Consider the following 17978-nt stretch of genomic DNA (forward strand, 5'->3'; position numbering starts at 1 on the left):
CTAGTTTTTGCTGTAGTAATAATTATAATTGTCCTTTACTGACTCCTTTCTGCATGCCAGGAGCTATACAAGTATTATCTAATGTAATCTTCGTAATAGCCCTATATGGGAGATGTTGTTATTATCCCCATGTTATGCGTAAGGAAACTGAGGCTAATAGAAGTTAAAGGATTTTCCCAGAGTCACAAAGCTGGTAAATAGTGTAAAAGTAAAATGATTTCAAGTCACTTAGGTAGAAGTTAAAGGAATTCTGCTTTCTTTTGTTGTTGTTACAGATAAATATTTGTATCTAGCAATAATATTTTTAAGAAAATAATATTAATAAGACTATAATTACTTCTAAAAAACAAGGTGGTTTTAGAACAACAGTGAAATACCAATTTCTGCCTCTTTTTAAAAAAAATATTTATTTATTTTATCTAGTTGCATCAGGTCTTAGTTGCAGCATGCAGCATCTTTTGTTGCAGAAGCGCACAGGCTTTAGATCACTCCGGTTCGCTATGGCACCTCAAGGGCTTACTTGCTCCAGGGCATGAGGGAGGTTAGTTTTCCAACCAGGGATGGAACCCTTGATCCCTGCACTGGATTCTTAACCACTGGACCACCAGGGAAGTCCCCCAATTTCTGTGTGTGTGTGTGTGTGTGTGTGTGTGTGTGTGTTAGTCACTTAATCCTGCCCTACTCTGCAACCCCATGGACTACAGCCCACCAGGCTCCTCTGTCCATGGGATTCTCCAGGCAAGAATACTGGAGGGGGTAGCCTTTCCCTTCTCCAGAGGATCTTCCTAACCCAGGGATCGAACCCAGGTCTCCTGCAATCCTCGAAGATCCTTTACATCTGAGCCACCAGGGAAGCCCAATTTCAGCTTATTTAATTGCAAAGATTTAAACCTGTGTAATAGCTGATGATTCTGAGGATGTAATGAATTGGAAACCTTTGAACAGCGATCTGGCAATGTAAATCAGTACAACCCTTTTAGAAAGCCATTTCACAAGATAAACCAGAACACTGAACAATCATTTTCAAAGTAGTTCTACTTCTGGAAATGGATTCTAAATGAGATTCTACATATAGAGAGAAAGTTTACTATGCAAAGGTATTAATTGAAGCATTGTTTAAAAAATGGTTAAAAAAAAAAGAGAACTGTTTGATACAGTCCTGGGTTCCTCAGGAAGCTCATATTATTTTTTTAAATAAAATGTTTAAAATCCTTATTTTTGTAAGATCCATATTTTTTTTAAGAATAAAAAAAGGTAAAAAAAATTGAAAGCAGTCTAAACTGCTCAAAAATTTTTGAATACATTATTATATATATTTATTCAGCAGAATAAATTTCTTAGAATATCACTTATATAATATGGAAAGTACCTTTTTACAACACTAAGTTTTAAAAGTTAGATTAAAAATTGGATGTTCATTATGAGTGTAGTTCAGAAAAAAATAGTATACAGAAGAGAAAAATAACTTTAAATAAATCAACAAAAAATTTCAAATGAGATTATCTTTCAGTGGTGGAATTCTATAATATACTGTGGTTCTTCCACTTTTATCTATTTCTCATATATTCTAAAATGAGCATATTTTACATTACAATTGTAAAACAAACTTTTGAAAAAAAGAGTAGTTCAAAAGGATCAAATCCATATTCTTCTTCTGGATTAGTGAGTGAAATAAAAGATTTTCTTTTCTCATCTTCAAAGATGGTATGTTCTTTCTATTACATCTTAAGAGCTCTGGTGTGATTAAAAAGACTGATAAATGACCAAGAAATCATGGGTCATCAACTACAACTCCCTGAGGAATGAGCAGAAAGCCCTAAGCCTTGAAGTTAGCATTAAACTAATGTAAAAAATTAGTCATGTTAATCCACCCAAATTACATCCACGGTACTTCATTTATTGCTTAGTTATGTGAAGACTCAGTACACCAGTGCAGCAAAACTGAAACAAGTTTTAATAACAAACAGCAACGGAGGTTTCACTAAGTGAGGCAGAGATTTGACTGGAAAGATTTTGAAATGATTAAAATATTGCAAAGAGCTGAAGACAATGCCAACACAGGAAAGCCCGTGGCTGATTTACAGCCAGATCACCCCCTGTTGGGGTTGGCACATGTGCCTCAAGTGACCCTGGAAGAGATCTGGCTGAGATGTGGGACAGAGCTAACGACTCCATCAAGCTGAGACCAGGGTAAAATTAGATGGACCCTGATACTAAATGGACATCACAAATTTGTGATTCCGTCTGCGTGAGATTTTATCTCTACCTCAGGGTCTGTCCTGTGTCAAAATTTGCCAGTGATTTTTATGAATCCCTTGACAATTTTACACAGATCCAAATGATGCCTCTGACTTCTTAATATCCCTATTTAGCCATTAGATTTTGATGGATCAATTTAATTTTTAATATTGAGCATATTCTATATTTTAGACCAGGGAGTATAAAGCCATTTGGCAGTTAATGAGTTTCATCATTACGTACAAGCCCGTGAACAGTGTCTTATTTAAATTGGGCAAATGTTAACAACCATACCCAGAACATTTTTAAAAAATACTCTGTGGCATATGGCAAAATTTCATGGTAGATGTGAAAAAAGAAAAGGAAGAGAGAATTGACAGTGGGGAGGCCAGAAGGAGACACCTCCTCAGCTCACTCTTTTACTGGAAGGAAGTTCTGTGGGTCAGGGGAGGCGGGTGGGCACGGAGCGGACCTCCTAGTTGTATCCATCTTTCCTATAGATTTATCACAGTACCCGAGGTGCTACCATTACCGTTTCCCCCCGGAGTCTTGAAAGCTAATCATGTTTATGGCTCTGCTTTGAAGATTGCAAAGCGCCTCTGGGAAGACTTCTTTTCTAATATCTCCAAGCAGGCACTCTAACCAGTTGATCGAGATTGACTGGTGGACCTTTAATAGAAGAGGTTTGGGTTTCCCTTCTGCCTCGCCACTTACTGAGAATGACCTGGGGCGGGTTATCTTCTCCAAGACTCAGTTTCTCTAATTAGAAAACAAGGATAATAATATTTACTTCGAAGGGCAGTTGTAAGGAGAAAACAGATGTAAAATAACCACAACAGAGGCTACCTGGGCTTCCTTGGTGGTCCAGTGGATGGGAATCCGCCTGCTAGTACGGGGGACATGGGTTCGACCCCTGGTCTGAGAAGATTCCACAAGCCCCGGGGCAGCTAAGCTTGTGCACCACAAATGCTGAAGCCTGTGCGCCCAAGAGCCCGCAGCAAGAGAAGCCGCTACAGTGAGAAGCCCACACACTACAACAGCAGAAACCCTCACAGCCACAAAAATCCAGTGCGGTCATAAATAAATAAATGATACCTCTTTCAGCACAGCCACATGGGTCAGCGGGAAACTCTTAGCTCCTGAGTTTCAGCAGCTCAGATCACGTGCGTCTCCAATAGAACAGTTTTTAATCTAGAGGCCTCCAAACCTGGAAAGGTAGAGATACGTTTGTGTTGTAAAATGAGATAAGTAAGTAAGTAAGTAAGTGTAGTTGCTCAGTCGTGTCCGACTCTTTGTGACCCCATGGACTGCAGCACGCCGGGCTTGCCTGTCCTGCACTGACTCCCTGAGTTTGCTCAAACTCATGTCCATTGCGTTGGTGATGCTATTTAACCATTTCATCCTCTGCCTCCCCCTTTTCTTTTTGACTTCAATCTTTCCCAGCATCGGGGTCTTTTCCAATAAGTTGACTCTTCGAATCAGGTGGCCAAAGTATTGGATTTTCAGCTTCAACATCAGTCCATTCAATGACTATTCAGAGTTGATAATACTGCAAGGAGATCCAATCAGTCCATCCTAAAGGAAATCAGTCCTGAATATTCATTGGAAGGACTCATGCTGAAGCTGGAGCTCCAATACTTTGGCCACCTGATGGGAAGAACTGACTCATTAGAAAAGACCCTGAAGCTGGGAAAGATTGAAGACAGGAGGAAATGGGGACGACAGAGGATGAGATGGTTGGATGGCATCACTGACTCGATGGACATGAGTTTGAGCAAACTCTGGGAGATAGTGAAGGACAGGGAAGCCTGGCATGCTGCAGTCCATGGGGTCGCAAAGAGTCGGACACGACCAAGCAACTGAACAACAAAGCTTTAGGATGGACTGGTTGGATCTCCTTGCATTCCAAGGGACTCTCAAGAATCTTCTCCAGCACCACAATTCGAAAGCATCAATTCTTTGAAGCTCAGCCTGCTTTATGGTCCAACTCTTACATTCATACATGATTACTGGAAAAACCATAGCTTAGACTAGACAGAGCTTTGTTGGACCAACACTTTAGAGACTGTGATTTAGGAAGTCTAAGAGGCTTTGGAGGTCAAGACTATAGATTCTGGAGTCAGACGGCCTGACTGGGTTCAAATGCCAACTCCCTGGCTTACTGTGTATGTCTATGAGCAAGTCACCCATCTTCTCTGACCTAAGCCTCTTCATCTATAAAATTATGATGATAACAGTAACCTACCTCAAATAATTGTTAATGGGATAAAATTAGTAAGCGTGTGGTAGAGCCTAGCATCTGATATTTTTAAAAAGCAGGAGATCATGAGATGCAGCTGAGCTAAAATCACTTTGCTACAAAGCTCTTTTTAATTAGCTTCCAACCACTGGCCCTTAATGTAATTTCAGGACTAGAAACAGAAGATTCAGGGACATCAAAGAATAATTTTTGGCAAATGACTGATCGCTGACAAGGAAGATAAAAATGAGGAGGCATTGCTTTTTGATCATGCCTTATATGGATACATTTATGAAACACTGGACAATTTTCAAGGTAAACCATTTACGTCAAGAAGCACAAAGTCAAAAGATTGGAAGGAAAACTGAAAATTACAGGATTGCACTTGACAAATCAGAAGTAAATGAATCATTGCCAGAAATGTTTAATACTGCTTGATTTGGACACTGAAGTCAAGGGAAGAAGATATACCCATCTTAAAATGGAGAGAATTCCATAAATTAGATCCAGATGCATTGAGAGCTTCATACCTGTATATTACAAATAGACCAGCTCCTCTAAGAGTCAGAAATTGAAAGTAGACAATATGTAGAGGGGAAATTTCTGTACTTTTAGCAACTTAGTATGTTATACATACTTAAAAAACTCAGAGACTGTCGGGCATTTCTTACAGCTTCTCTTCCTTGTTTTTTAAAATTGCCCTTTCCAAATTCCTTTCTCTTCTTCTTGTGTACCATCGTTTACTGGTCTAAGCTACTGTAACATCAAAACCCATCGAAAACCATGGCACCTAGGTATTTACACAACATATTTTAATTGAAAACTTTTGTGGCAATAACTATAGATTTACATGCAGTTGTCTGAAATAATACAGTCTCTTTATCCTTTATCCAGTATTCCCTAATGGTAGCACCTTGCAAAATTATACTACAGTGTTATGACCAGGTAATTGACATGGCTACAATCGACTGATCTTATTCAAACTTCCCTAACTTTATTGATACTCATTTGTTTGCATGCCTGTGTGTTTATTAAGTTCTATACAATTTTATCATCTGAATAGGCTCATATATCTGCTACCAGAGTCAAAATACTGAATATTCCAACCACAAGGATGCCCCTTTAAACCACATCCACCTCCTCCCTGCCCTACCCCATCCCCAGTCCCAAGTCCCCTACCCTGACATCTATCTTTCTCCCATTTCTAAAATTTTGCCATTTTTTGAAATGTTACGTAAATGGGATCATCCACTGTGCAACCTTTGGGGACTGGCTTTTTTCAGTTAGGATAATTCCCTGGAGAGTCTTTCAAGTTGCCTGGGTATCAGTAGTTCATTCCTTTTTCTTGCTAAGTGGTAGGAAGGATGTTCCACAGTTTATCTGACCATTAACCTGTGGGAGGACATCTCGGCTGATTCCAGCTTCTGTCTATTACAAAGAAGACTTCCATGAACATTCATGTATGAGTTTTTGTGTCAATATAACTTTTCATTTTTCTGGGATAAATGCCCAGGAGTACAATTGCTGGATCATAAGGCAATTGCATGTTTAGCTTTCTGAGAAATTGCCAAAATGTTTTCCAGACTGGCTATATTTTTTACATTCCCACCCACAATATACAAGTGATCCAGTTTCTCTATATCCTCACAAGCATTTAATGTTGAGATTTCTTAATTTTAGTCATTCTGGTAGAGATGTAGTGATATCTTGTTGTAATTTTGATTTGCATTTCCCTGAGGGCTAATGATGTTGAAAATCTTTCATGTGGTTATTCACCATCTGTATATCCTCATCAGTGAAAGATCTGTTTGCGTCTTTTGCCTATTTTCTAATTGACCTTTTTTTTAATTTTACAGTTGAATTTTGCAAGTTCTCTGAGTGTGTTTTATATACTAGTCCTTTGTCACATATGTGATTTGCAAATACTCATTCCCAGTCTGTAGTTTATCTTTCCATCATCTCAACATGATCTTTTGCAGAGGAAATGTTTTCAATTTTGATGAAGTCTGCTGATCTATCAGTTTTTCCATTTATGTATTGTGCTTCTGTGTCAAGTCAAAGAGCTCTTTGCCTAGCCCTAGACCAAGATCTTCTCTTATGTTTATACCTAAAATATGTTATAGTCTCACATTTTACATTAAATCAGTGATCCAATTTTAGTTAATTTTTGCATAGGTGTAGAGTTTAGGTCAAACTTGGTTTATTTGTTTATTTTTTGGCCTCTGAATGGCCAGTTGCTCCAGTGACATTTGTTGAAAAGGCTCTCCTCCCTCCATTGAAATGCTTTCTCACTTTTACCAACAATCAATGACTAAAAAACAAACAAACAATCAATGACTGTGTTTCTGTGGCTCTGTTTCTGGAATCTTTATTCTGTTCCACTGTTGCATCTATATCTCTATCTATTACTGTAGCTATACAGTAAGCCTCAATATAGGGTGAGTGATTCCTCCACTTGATTCTTGCCAAGATGATTTTAGCTGTTCTAAGCCCATGACTTTCTTTATAGATTTTAGAATAAACTTCTCTATGTGTGCAAAAAAATCTTGCTGGGATTTTGATAGGAATTGTATTAAGTCTATAGGTCAGTTTGGGGAGAACTGATGCTTTAAATATGTTGGACTTTCTAGCTATAACCACAATATGTGTATTCATTTATTAAGATCTCCTTGGATTTCTTCCAATAAGTTTTGTAATGTTCAGCATACAGATCATGCTTTATGTATATTTAAATATTTTTGCTTTATTTGAGTGGCATTAGGTTTTAAGTTTGATTTCTGTAAGTTCACTGTCAAACTGAAACGCTATGTTTTGTGTGTGTGTTGATCTTATATCCTAAACCCTTGCTGAACTTATTAGTTCTAAAAGATTTTTTTGTAGACTTCTTGAGGTTTGACATAGACAATCATGTTATCTGCAAATAGAGGTAATTTTATTTCCTCCTTTCTGTCTACCTTTTTAAAAAATTTATTTTTCTTGCTTATTGCAATGGACAGAACTTCCAGGACTATGTTGATAAGAGTAGACTTTTTTGCCTTGTTCCTGATTTTTTTCTTTATTCATTTTTATTTTATTAAATTAAAAAAAAATTGTTTTTGGCTATGCCACGGGGCATGCAGGATCTTAGTTCTCCTACCAGGGATCAAACCCGTGCCCCCTGCAGTGGAAGAGCAGAGTCCTAACCCCTGAATCACCAAGAAAGTCACTGTTCCCTGATCTTAGAGAGAAAGCATTCATTCTATCATCATTAAGTGTGTTATTAGCTCTAGGATATTTTGTAGTTGCTATTTGTTAAGGTTAGATACCGCCTTTCTATTTCTAACATTCTAAGAGTTTTATCATGAATCGGTTCTGGGATTTACCAAATGACTTTTCCTACATAAAGTTGATATGGTCATATGATTTTTTTCTCTTCAGCTTGTTGATCTGGTGCATTCTCTTTATTTATTTAGAAAAATTTTAATTGGAGTATAGTTACTTTACAATGTTGTGTTAATTTTTAATTTATTTTTGAATGTTGAACCAGCTTTGTATATCTAGAATAAATTTCATTTGCTCATGGTTCATAATTCTTTTTCTGAGAGATGTTGTTCTGTTTTTTGTTTTTTTCTTTCACTGACTTTATCTGCTTTTGTTATCAGGGTAATACTGGCTTCATAAAATTATTTAGAGAATGTTCTCTCCTATTTCCTGGAAGAGCTTGTATAAAATTGGTCTTAATTCTTCTTCAAGTGTTTGGTAGAATTCTCTAGTAAAACTATCTGATCCTGAAGATGTTGGGGGTGAGGTGGAGGAGGAGAAGGGTAGTTTTAAAAAATAGATTTTTTTTTAAGAACAGTTTAGATTTATAGGAAAATTAGATGGTACAGAGAGTTCCCATGTACCCAGTTCCTCTGTTAGATTTTTTTTAAAAAATAGATTTTTTTTTTAGAACAGTTTAGATTTATAGGAAAATTAGATGGTACAGAGAGTTCCCATGTACCCAGTTCCTCTGTTATTAATATCTTACATTAACATGGTGCATTCATTAAAACTAATGAACAATATTGATACATTAATATTAACTAAAGTCTATACTTTATTCAGAAGACCTTAGTTTTGACCTAGTGTCCCTTTTCTGTTCCAGAACCCCACCTAGGGGTTACCACATTGTGTTTGTCATGTCTCCTTACGCTTTCTCTTGACTCAAACAGTTTCTCAGACTTATTTTTGATGCGTTTAAAAGTTTTGAGGAGTACTAGCCAGATATTTTGTAGGATTTCCTTCCATTGGAACCATCTGATGTTTTTCTCACGACTAGAGTGAGGTTATAGGTTTGGGAAAGGAGGAACACAGAGGTAAAGTACCAGTTTCATCACACCTTGTCCGTGTTATTAATACATATTATCCACACCATTTATCACTGTTGATGTTGACTTTGACCACCTGGCCGAGGTGTTGTTTGCCAGCCTTTTCCACTGTAAATGTAAACCCTTACTTTTCATGTTACTTTTTGGAAAGAACTTACTACGTGTAGCCCAGGACTTCCCTGTTGGTCCAGTGGTTAAGAATCCACCTGCCAGGGCAGGGAACACAAGTTTGACCGCTGGCCTGCGAAGATCCCACCCGCCTTGGGGCAGCTAAGCGCGTGTGCCCACACTAACTGAGCCCGCACTATAGGGCCGGCGCTCGGAAACACGAGAAGCCACTGCAATGAGAAGTCCATGCACCACAACCAGAGAAAGCGCACCCACACCGCCAGACCCAGCTCAACCAAAAGTAAGAAATAAACTAAAGCTAATACGAAGAATTTATTATGTGCAGCCACTTAAGGAGGAGTTATGCTCCTTCCCAGTTCCCTTGCAGGCAGAGTATTGTATAAATTATTTGGAATCATACATGGAAGATTTGTCTCTTCTCCCATTTTATTTATTTTTCATGGTGTGGCAGATTTTCCTTAATACATCCACCTTCTCACAAGTCACTAATGGCAGACATGAGATGGCTGTCCAGGTGAAAGCACCCATTATCCTCTCTTGGTTGTGGGATGCTTGGATACCTAACCACCACCTCACTTTATAGGTGCGATATGGCCCAAGATCCTTAGTGAAACGGAAGTGAAAACAGACTCATCAGGATGTCGGGGTGTCGTGGCGCAGGCGTTGGGCTAGGAATCGGGAGGCTGCAGCTGGACTGCTCTGGACTCTAATGAGCTACGTGACCTTGGGGAAGTCAGACTCTGCAAGATGGTATGTTCACATGCAAACACGAGAACCGAAACCGATCAGCCCTTCCGATTCTAAAAATATCCACGTGTTGCAAAGCCACAGCTAGGTTCAGAGTGGTTAGCTGATCACTGCAGGCGCAAGCGCTGCGGTTTTCCCTGACCAGCGCAGACGGGGGGTGGCCTTGCGCTTGGCCCTGCGTCACGGTTCCGTAGGCATGTTTCTGGTCTTCCCTTCCCGTGCCTATTACTACACTGTCATTAACCTCATCAAGCTTCCATACCTCGACCACCACAACCCTCTCCTGGGGAGTATCCCAACTCCCATCCCTTCCCCAGCACGGCAGCATACACCCTGCAATAAGGGTTATCCTGAGAACTGCAGATTAGAAAACAGCTACTCCAAGATTTCCCACATTGTGTTTTTCTTTTTTGGTTTTTTTTTTTTTTTTTTGCCCTTACACAGAGTTTCCTTTTATTTTTTTCACTGTTCAAGCATTTTACTTTATTTATTTTTAAAATTGGGCTCCCCTGGGGGCTCAGACCGTAAAGAATCTGCCTGCAATGCAGGAGACTTGGGTTTGATCCCTGGGGTAAATTAATTTTTATTGAAATATAGTTGCTTTAAAATGTTGTGATAGTTTCTACTGTCCACCAGAGTGAATCAGCCACACACATACATATATCCTCTCCCTTTTGGACTTCCTTCCTGTTCAGGTCACCACAGTGCATTGAGTAGAGTATGCTGTGACATAAACTGTGTTCTTTTTAATAGTGGTTATGCTCACACAGATAAACCTGAATTTGTGGTCAACTGCTTTTGAAAATTCTGTATTCCTCCCAGAGATTTACAACTCATGCTTGTATATTCAAGCATGTTCCTTGCATCATACTTTACCACCACCTATGAGTCAGGTCTTAAGACTGCTAAAAAAAACAACAGGATGTAATTTTTTAAATATTATAAAATATTTCTACACATATACTTTTTAAAAAAAAATAACATGTATGTGGGTTAAAAATGACTCTGAGAAGTCTTGTTATAGGGAAACCCTCTTAATGTTTAACCCAGAGTTCCTCAAATGAATTTGACCACAAAGCTTTTTTATTGTTGTTGCCACAAAATACCAATAACATATCTTAGAAGTAATGTACTGAAGAACATGGTTGGAAAGTGCTGACCAGCCCGTCTTCTAGATGAGGGAATTTTATTAATTGTGCAAGGTCACAGGGCTACTTAGTAATACTTGTTGTTGTTGTTGTTTAGTTGCTAAGTCATTTCTGACTCTTTTGTGACCCCATGGACTGTAGCACGCCAGGCCTCTCTCTCCATGGGATTTCCCAGGTAAGAATACTGGAGTGGGTTGCTGTTTCCTTCTCCAGGAGACCTTCCCCACCCAGGGATCAAACTCCTGTCTCCTGCATTGGCAGGCAGATTCTTTACTGCCAAGTCACCAGGGAAGCCCATTTAGTAGCATAGCTGGGACTAAAGCCCAGGTTTTCCAAATTCCTGATGATCCAGCATCATACCACACCACTATCTATGAGTCAGGTCTTAAGACTGCTGAAAAGCAACAGGAAGTAGTTTTTAAAATATTATAAAATGTTCCTACACATATGTTTTTTATAACATTATGTGGGGTAAAAAAGGTATTAAACACCCATTACCCAGCTGAAGAAGAAGAATATTATCAGAACCTCAGAAGTCCTTAGAAAGCTCTACCTAAGTGTACCATCTTGCATTTATCATTCATTTGCGTTTCTTTATAATTTTACTGCATATATATAAATATACCCCTAAAATACATTACACTGTGCATATTTTGAACATTTAATTAATACAACTATACTAGTCTTTTGTGACTTGTAAAGTTTTTGCTAGTTAGTTTTGTGAGATTCATCCATGTCAATAAGTATGGCTAGAATTCCTTTAATATCTCACACATGTATTTATTTATTCAGGGATTCCCAGGTAACGATAGTGGTAAAGAACTTGCCTGCCAATGCAGGAATTGTAAGAGACGCAGGTTTGATCCCTAGGTCAGGAAGATCCCTGAAGGAGGGCATGCAACCCACTCCAGTATTCTTGCCTGGAGAATCCCACGGACAGAGGAGCCTGGCAGGCTATGGTCCACAGGGTCACAAAGAGTCAGACACAATGAAGTGACTTAGCACGCATTTATTTATTCCCCTGTGAATTGATAGTTGAGATGATTCCTTCTCTTTTTATTTTGGTTTATCATAAGCAGTGTTGTATGAATTATCTTCCATGTACACACATGTGCGAGCACATTTGTTAGTGATTCTTTAGGCTATAACCTCAGAGAGAGGTTGCTGAGTTGTTAATATAAAATATACCACCTTCACTTTTACTAGATAATATGAGATAGTGTTCAGTTTACATCCTTACCAGTAGCGTATGAGGATTTCCATTGTTCCACATCTTTGGCAGCAATACCTTGGTAGATTTTTTTTCAAGTTTATATTATAGAAAATTTCAAACATAGACAAGAATTATATTATAAGCATTTTTCAGCTTCAACACTTACTGACCCACAGCCGATCTTCCATGGGCCATCCTGGAGTATTTTAAAGCTAATTCTGGACATAGTATCACTTCATCTGTAAAAATTTCAGAATGTACCCTTAAAAAGATTCTACCTTTAAAAGCTGAGGTGAGACTGACACGCAGTAAAGTACACAAATCTTAAGATTACAGCTCAGTAAATGAGTTTTCTCACATACCCACAACTGGGAAACTACCACCCAGATCAACACTTAGAATGCTTTCAGTTCACCCAGAAGGTTCCTTTAAGAACCTTCTGAAGACCTAATAAAAGACCTTATAAAAACACAAGAACAAGACCACTATCACACTGAAAATGGGATAACAATTCTTTTTTAAAGTATTTATGTATTTTTGGCCGCCGTGGGTCTTAGTCGTGCAAGTGGAATCTTTGTTGTGGCTCTTGGGCTTCTCTAGTTACGGCTGAGGGCTTAGTTGCCTCAGGGCATGTGGGGTCTTTGTTCTCTAACCAGGAATCAAACCTGTGTCCCCTGAATTGAAAAGCAGATTCTTAACCATTGGACCCTAGAGAAGTCCCACAATTTTCTAATATCATGAGTCAATGTTCAAGTTTCTTCTGCTTTTATTTTATTTCATTAGTCCTATTGTTTCTATTTCATTTGTTTTTTATTTCAGTTCATTTCATTAATCTGCTCAAATTAGGATCGAAGTAAAAAATTACCCCTTTCCCCTTCTTGCAGTTTATTTGATGAGCAATACAAGGAGTTTGTTCTGGAGCTTCCTGTGGTTTGAGTTTTGCTGGAGGCATTCTCGTGGTGCTCTTTCACAGGTTCCTCTGTTCCCTGTTTCCAGGAATGTGTTCGTTGCATCCTGAGACTGGATCAGATTCAGGATCAAATTTCTGGTAAGAGCGTTTTGTAAGTGGTGGTATGTTCTTCCATTAGGAAGAAGGTTGTCTCTGTTAATTGTTGGAAAGGCAGAAATCATTGATGATCACTGCTTAGTTCATTAATTCACTGGAGGCTGCAGACTTGTCAGATGCTATCATTCCCTTTTCATTTATTAGCTAGAATATTTCTTTAAAGAGAAATTTCTGCTTGTCATTTATTTGGTTAACTTGAGATGCATTTTGTATGACAAATTGCCAAACTTTAAAATTTCTACCAATATAAAATAATATTGTGGTTTACATTTTCTATTTCCCTAATTACTAATGAGATTTTCACATATTCGATGATTTTCTTCTGTCAATTGCCCGTTCTTTTCTTTTGTCCATTTCCCCCCCATTGTATTATAGGTCTTCTTACTGGCTTTTGAATCATTCACATATTTCGGATACTAGTTCTTTGTTGGTTGCAAATATCTTCTTTTGGTTTGTGGCGTTCTACTTTTGGCCTCTGAGGCTTTCCCCTTGCTTTGTTACCAGCTTGGGAAAACATTTTAAAAGACATTCATTTTGTCATGTAAAAGGCACAGATATGTACACCACTAGAGGTATGTGTAAATATAATATGATGTTTACTGGGAAATATATGGAAAAAGCAGATGGAATGGTCTGCCCCCTGCCATCCTCTCTCTATTCTGTGGATAAATGTGTTTGAGCAAGGTGTAGCTCATTTGTAGAGAAATTAGACCACGAGAATAAAAGCTTCCTAATCAATGAAACTAGCTTATTCCAAAGAGGAACTTCCAGAGCTCATCTTCTGATATCCTTTTGCTGAAAAAGCTATCCTTTTGCTGAACTATGGTAGACCTGCTAAAGCAACTTCTTAGTAAGCTACAGAAATGGGAGAGGAAAGGAGCTTCCAGAACCATCTTTTAAAAAAATTATTTGGGGGGGCTGTGCTGGGTGTTTGTTGTGGCACATGGGCTTCTCTAGTTGTGGCCCACGGGCTTAGTTGCCCCGAGGCATGTGGGATCTTGGTCCCTCGACCAAGGTGGAACCTGAATCTCCTGCATTGGACCACCAAGGAAATCCCTCGGTAATTTAATTTTTAAAATATTATGCAGGTCCTAGCATGGAAGGTGGTTGGAGTTCACAGGAGGAAGGCAGCCAAACAGGGGAGAACCTGGCAGGGATTAGAAGAGCGTGTACAGTGGAACTGAGCAATAGGTGAATACATCGAGGGTAATGAGAGCCAGGTTTCTCACTGTTGGAGAAGGGAATCACAAATATAGAAAAAGGAAAAACTAGAATGAGCACTGTAAGTTGGATTGGGGTTACAGGGATTGATGTGGACTAATGGTATGGAATACAGAGATGTAGAAATGAAGATATATATATTATGTATATATATGTGTGTGTGCAAAAATCTAAGTGTGAGTGTGACACTTTTATATATTCCCTTGCTCTGTCCATTAAGAGAACTAGTAGCAATGAGCACCTAACACCCAGATCTTGATATCTAAATTCCTTTTCTCCACTAAAAGGGGTCCTTGTAGAAACGACTGATTCCAGGTCTGGGGCATGGGAAGTACAATTTGAGTCTGTGACATCTTCTTTTACCAGAAGGTAAGGAAATGCTTATAGACTGATGGGATGTAATAAAGGGACACAGGAGTCAGTTTGAATGGGGCTCAAATCTGGGAAAATCTGAGCATCAAAATAAAGAATAACAGGGACCTCCCTGCTCGTCCATTGGTTAAGGATCTGCCCTTGCAATACAGGGGACTCAAATTCAATCCTTGGTCGGGGAGCTAAGATCCCATATGCCATGGAGCAACTAAACTCTCGTACCACAACCAGAGAGTCTGTGTGCCCCAGTGAAAGTTCCCACATGATACAATGAAGATTCTGCATGCTGCAACTAAGACCCAATGCAGCCAAATAGATAAATTTGTACCCTGTAGCCTGTCAGGCTCCTCTGTCCATGGGATTCTCCAGGCAAGAATACTAGAGTGGGTTGCCATTTCCTTCTCCAGAGGATCTTCCCAACCCCGGAATCAAACCCAGGTCTCCTGCATTGCAGGCAGATTTTTTACCAACTGAGCTACAAGGGAAGCCCTTAAATAAATAAATATTTAAAAACAAATAAATAAATAATGACAGTAACAGATTATATTCCATTGAATGGAATAGGAATCCACCAGTCCACACCATTTGTCAATAGACAAATGGCTAAACACATGGGGAGAAGGCCAACTAACATGTTTAAAAAGAGTGATTGAATTAGAAAATTACCACTTGTCAGTCATTATAATGATTTTTAACTGAGGCAGGAAACATCAATTGATGCTAAAACTGGAAGGTGAAAGTTGGATGAGAACAGGATATTTACACAGCCTCAAATTTCCTTCCCACAAAATAATGATTAATTATGAGGAAAAAGAGTCACCTCACCATCAGACACTATTAACGTTATTTTCAGACCCTGCGACATGAGCTACCTGATGTGCAATAAGAAAAACACAGCATCGCTTTTCTGATATTCCTGCCAAAAATGGGTAATAATCTAATCATGAAAAAAGAAACACCAGACAAACCCGTTGAAGGATATTCTACGAAATAAGTGAGGAATTATTCTAGGTCAAAGAAAATTGAAGACACATAATAAGACATATACGTACACGACAGCATGTGACCCTGGATTGGATCCTTTTGCTTTAAAGGACATTATTGAGACAGATGGGTTTCCCTGGTAGCTCAGATGGTAAAGAAGCTGCCTACAACGAGGGAGACCTGGATTTGATCCCTGAGTCAGGAAGATCTCCTGGAGAAGGGAACGGCAACCCACTCCAGTATTCTTGCTCAGAGAATTCCCTGGACAGAGGAGCCTGGTGGGCTACAGTCCGTGGGTTCACAAAGAGTCGGACACGACTGAGGGACTAACTCCTTCAGTTTCACACGTTTTCATTGAGAGAGTCCATGAAACTTATGTTTCTGGGTGAATAGTATATGAGAATTCCTTGTACTGTTCTTGCCATTTTTGTCTGTAAGTTTGAAATTGTTTCAAAATAAAAAGTTTTAAAAAAAAAAAGCAGACAACACATCATAAACAGAGGAAAACCAGAAAAGTTCCAGATTTATAGTCAGATGTGGGAACAGGATGGAACACTTAAATACTCTTTGTGGTTAATGGATGAAAGAAAATCCTTTAAATGAAAGGAGAAACAAAAAGGCTCATATGACTGTAAATATCAATATTTCTTGCCTAGGTTTTTATGGAAAGTACTTGAGCAAATAACATTTGTATTAATTAGCAAAAATATAAAAGAAATGGGCTTCCCAGGTGGCACAGTGGTAAAGAATCCTCCTGCCAATGCAGGAGACAAAAGGAGATAAAAAAAAAAAAAAGGAGATGTGGGCTCAGTCCCTGGGTCAGGAAGAAACCTGGGAGGAGGAAATGGCCACTCACTCCAGTATTCTTGCCTGGAAAATTCCATGGACAGAGAAGTCTGGCAGGCTACAGTCCATGGGGCTGCAAAGAGTCAGACATGACTGAGCGATAGCACTACCCAGGTAAAAGAAAGAGATTGATCAAAAAAGGAGGCAGACCTGTAGAGGTCAATGTGATTACAGTCACTATCTGACAAACTACATAGTGAGAAGCAAGAGTTTAAAGTGAAGAAATCACATGCAGTTCAAAATCCAATCAAATATATAGTACTGGAAAAAAAAAAAAAAGAAAGATAAATATATAGGACTGTGGCCCCAGCGCCATAGGATATTCTCAGAATGGGCTTCAGACCTAAATTTTAACCATCTGTATTATTTTTTTTTAAAGACTCATCCTATTCAACCTTTTCAAAAAGGATAAACCTTTTAATAGGAAGTCTGTATTTCCTCATAGAGACCGAAGAAGCACCCCAAGTCCTTAGCTGAGTTAATCTCCAGAAAGCCGGCTCTGTTTTAGCATTGCAGAGCATATTGCGTGGATTTGGCTTATGGCAAGTTTATTTCATGTGGTCATGTGTCAACGTATCAGTCAAGGAGCTTGTGGACTGGCAATATGTGTCCTAACTTTGAACTTCTGTTAAAATAAAATATGGTATTGACTTTCAAATGGTCTTGACTTCAGCTCTGAGAAGAAGGTGAGCCGCTGTCACTAGTCTAACTTTACAAATAAGGAAACCACATCTAAAGGAGATGAGGCACCTTTCCCAAAGTTGATTCTTACAGGTGGCAGGGCTTGGGCTTAACATAGATGCACTATTGCTAAATTTGCTTCAACTTCCACGATACCAGGCTCATGCACAAAAATAAAAAATCAATAGTAAGCAGTAACTCTGTGATATCAAACAATTGTTCATATGTTATGATGTACAGCTCAGAAAACGTATTCATTTTCAATTACAGCTAGTATGAGAACTCATTTGTAACTCATTTCTTTTTTAAAAAAATATTTTTAGTTGGAGTATAGTCGCTTTACAATGTTGTGTTTTTTTCCGATGTACAACAACATAAATCATCTATAAGTATACATACATCCCTTCCTTGAGCTTCCCTTTCATCCATCCCCATGTTCACCGTCTGGTCATCATAGGGCACCGAACTGAGCTTGCTGGGGTATACAGTAGGTTCCTGCTAGCTGTCTATTTCACACACGGTAGTGTACATATGTCAATGCTACTTCCTCAATTTGTCCCATCCTCTCCTTCCCCCCGTTGTCCACAAGTTCATTCTCTATGTCTTTATCTCATTTCTCCCCTGCAAATAGTTCATCAGTACCATTTTTCTAGATTCCATATATATGGTTTAATATACGATATTTTCTTTTTCTGACTTACTTCTGTATGACAGACTTTAGGTCCATCCACCATACTACAACTGC

Source organism: Muntiacus reevesi, chromosome 10 (genome assembly GCF_963930625.1).
Source record: "Muntiacus reevesi chromosome 10, mMunRee1.1, whole genome shotgun sequence".
Lineage (NCBI taxonomy): Eukaryota > Metazoa > Chordata > Mammalia > Artiodactyla > Cervidae > Muntiacus > Muntiacus reevesi.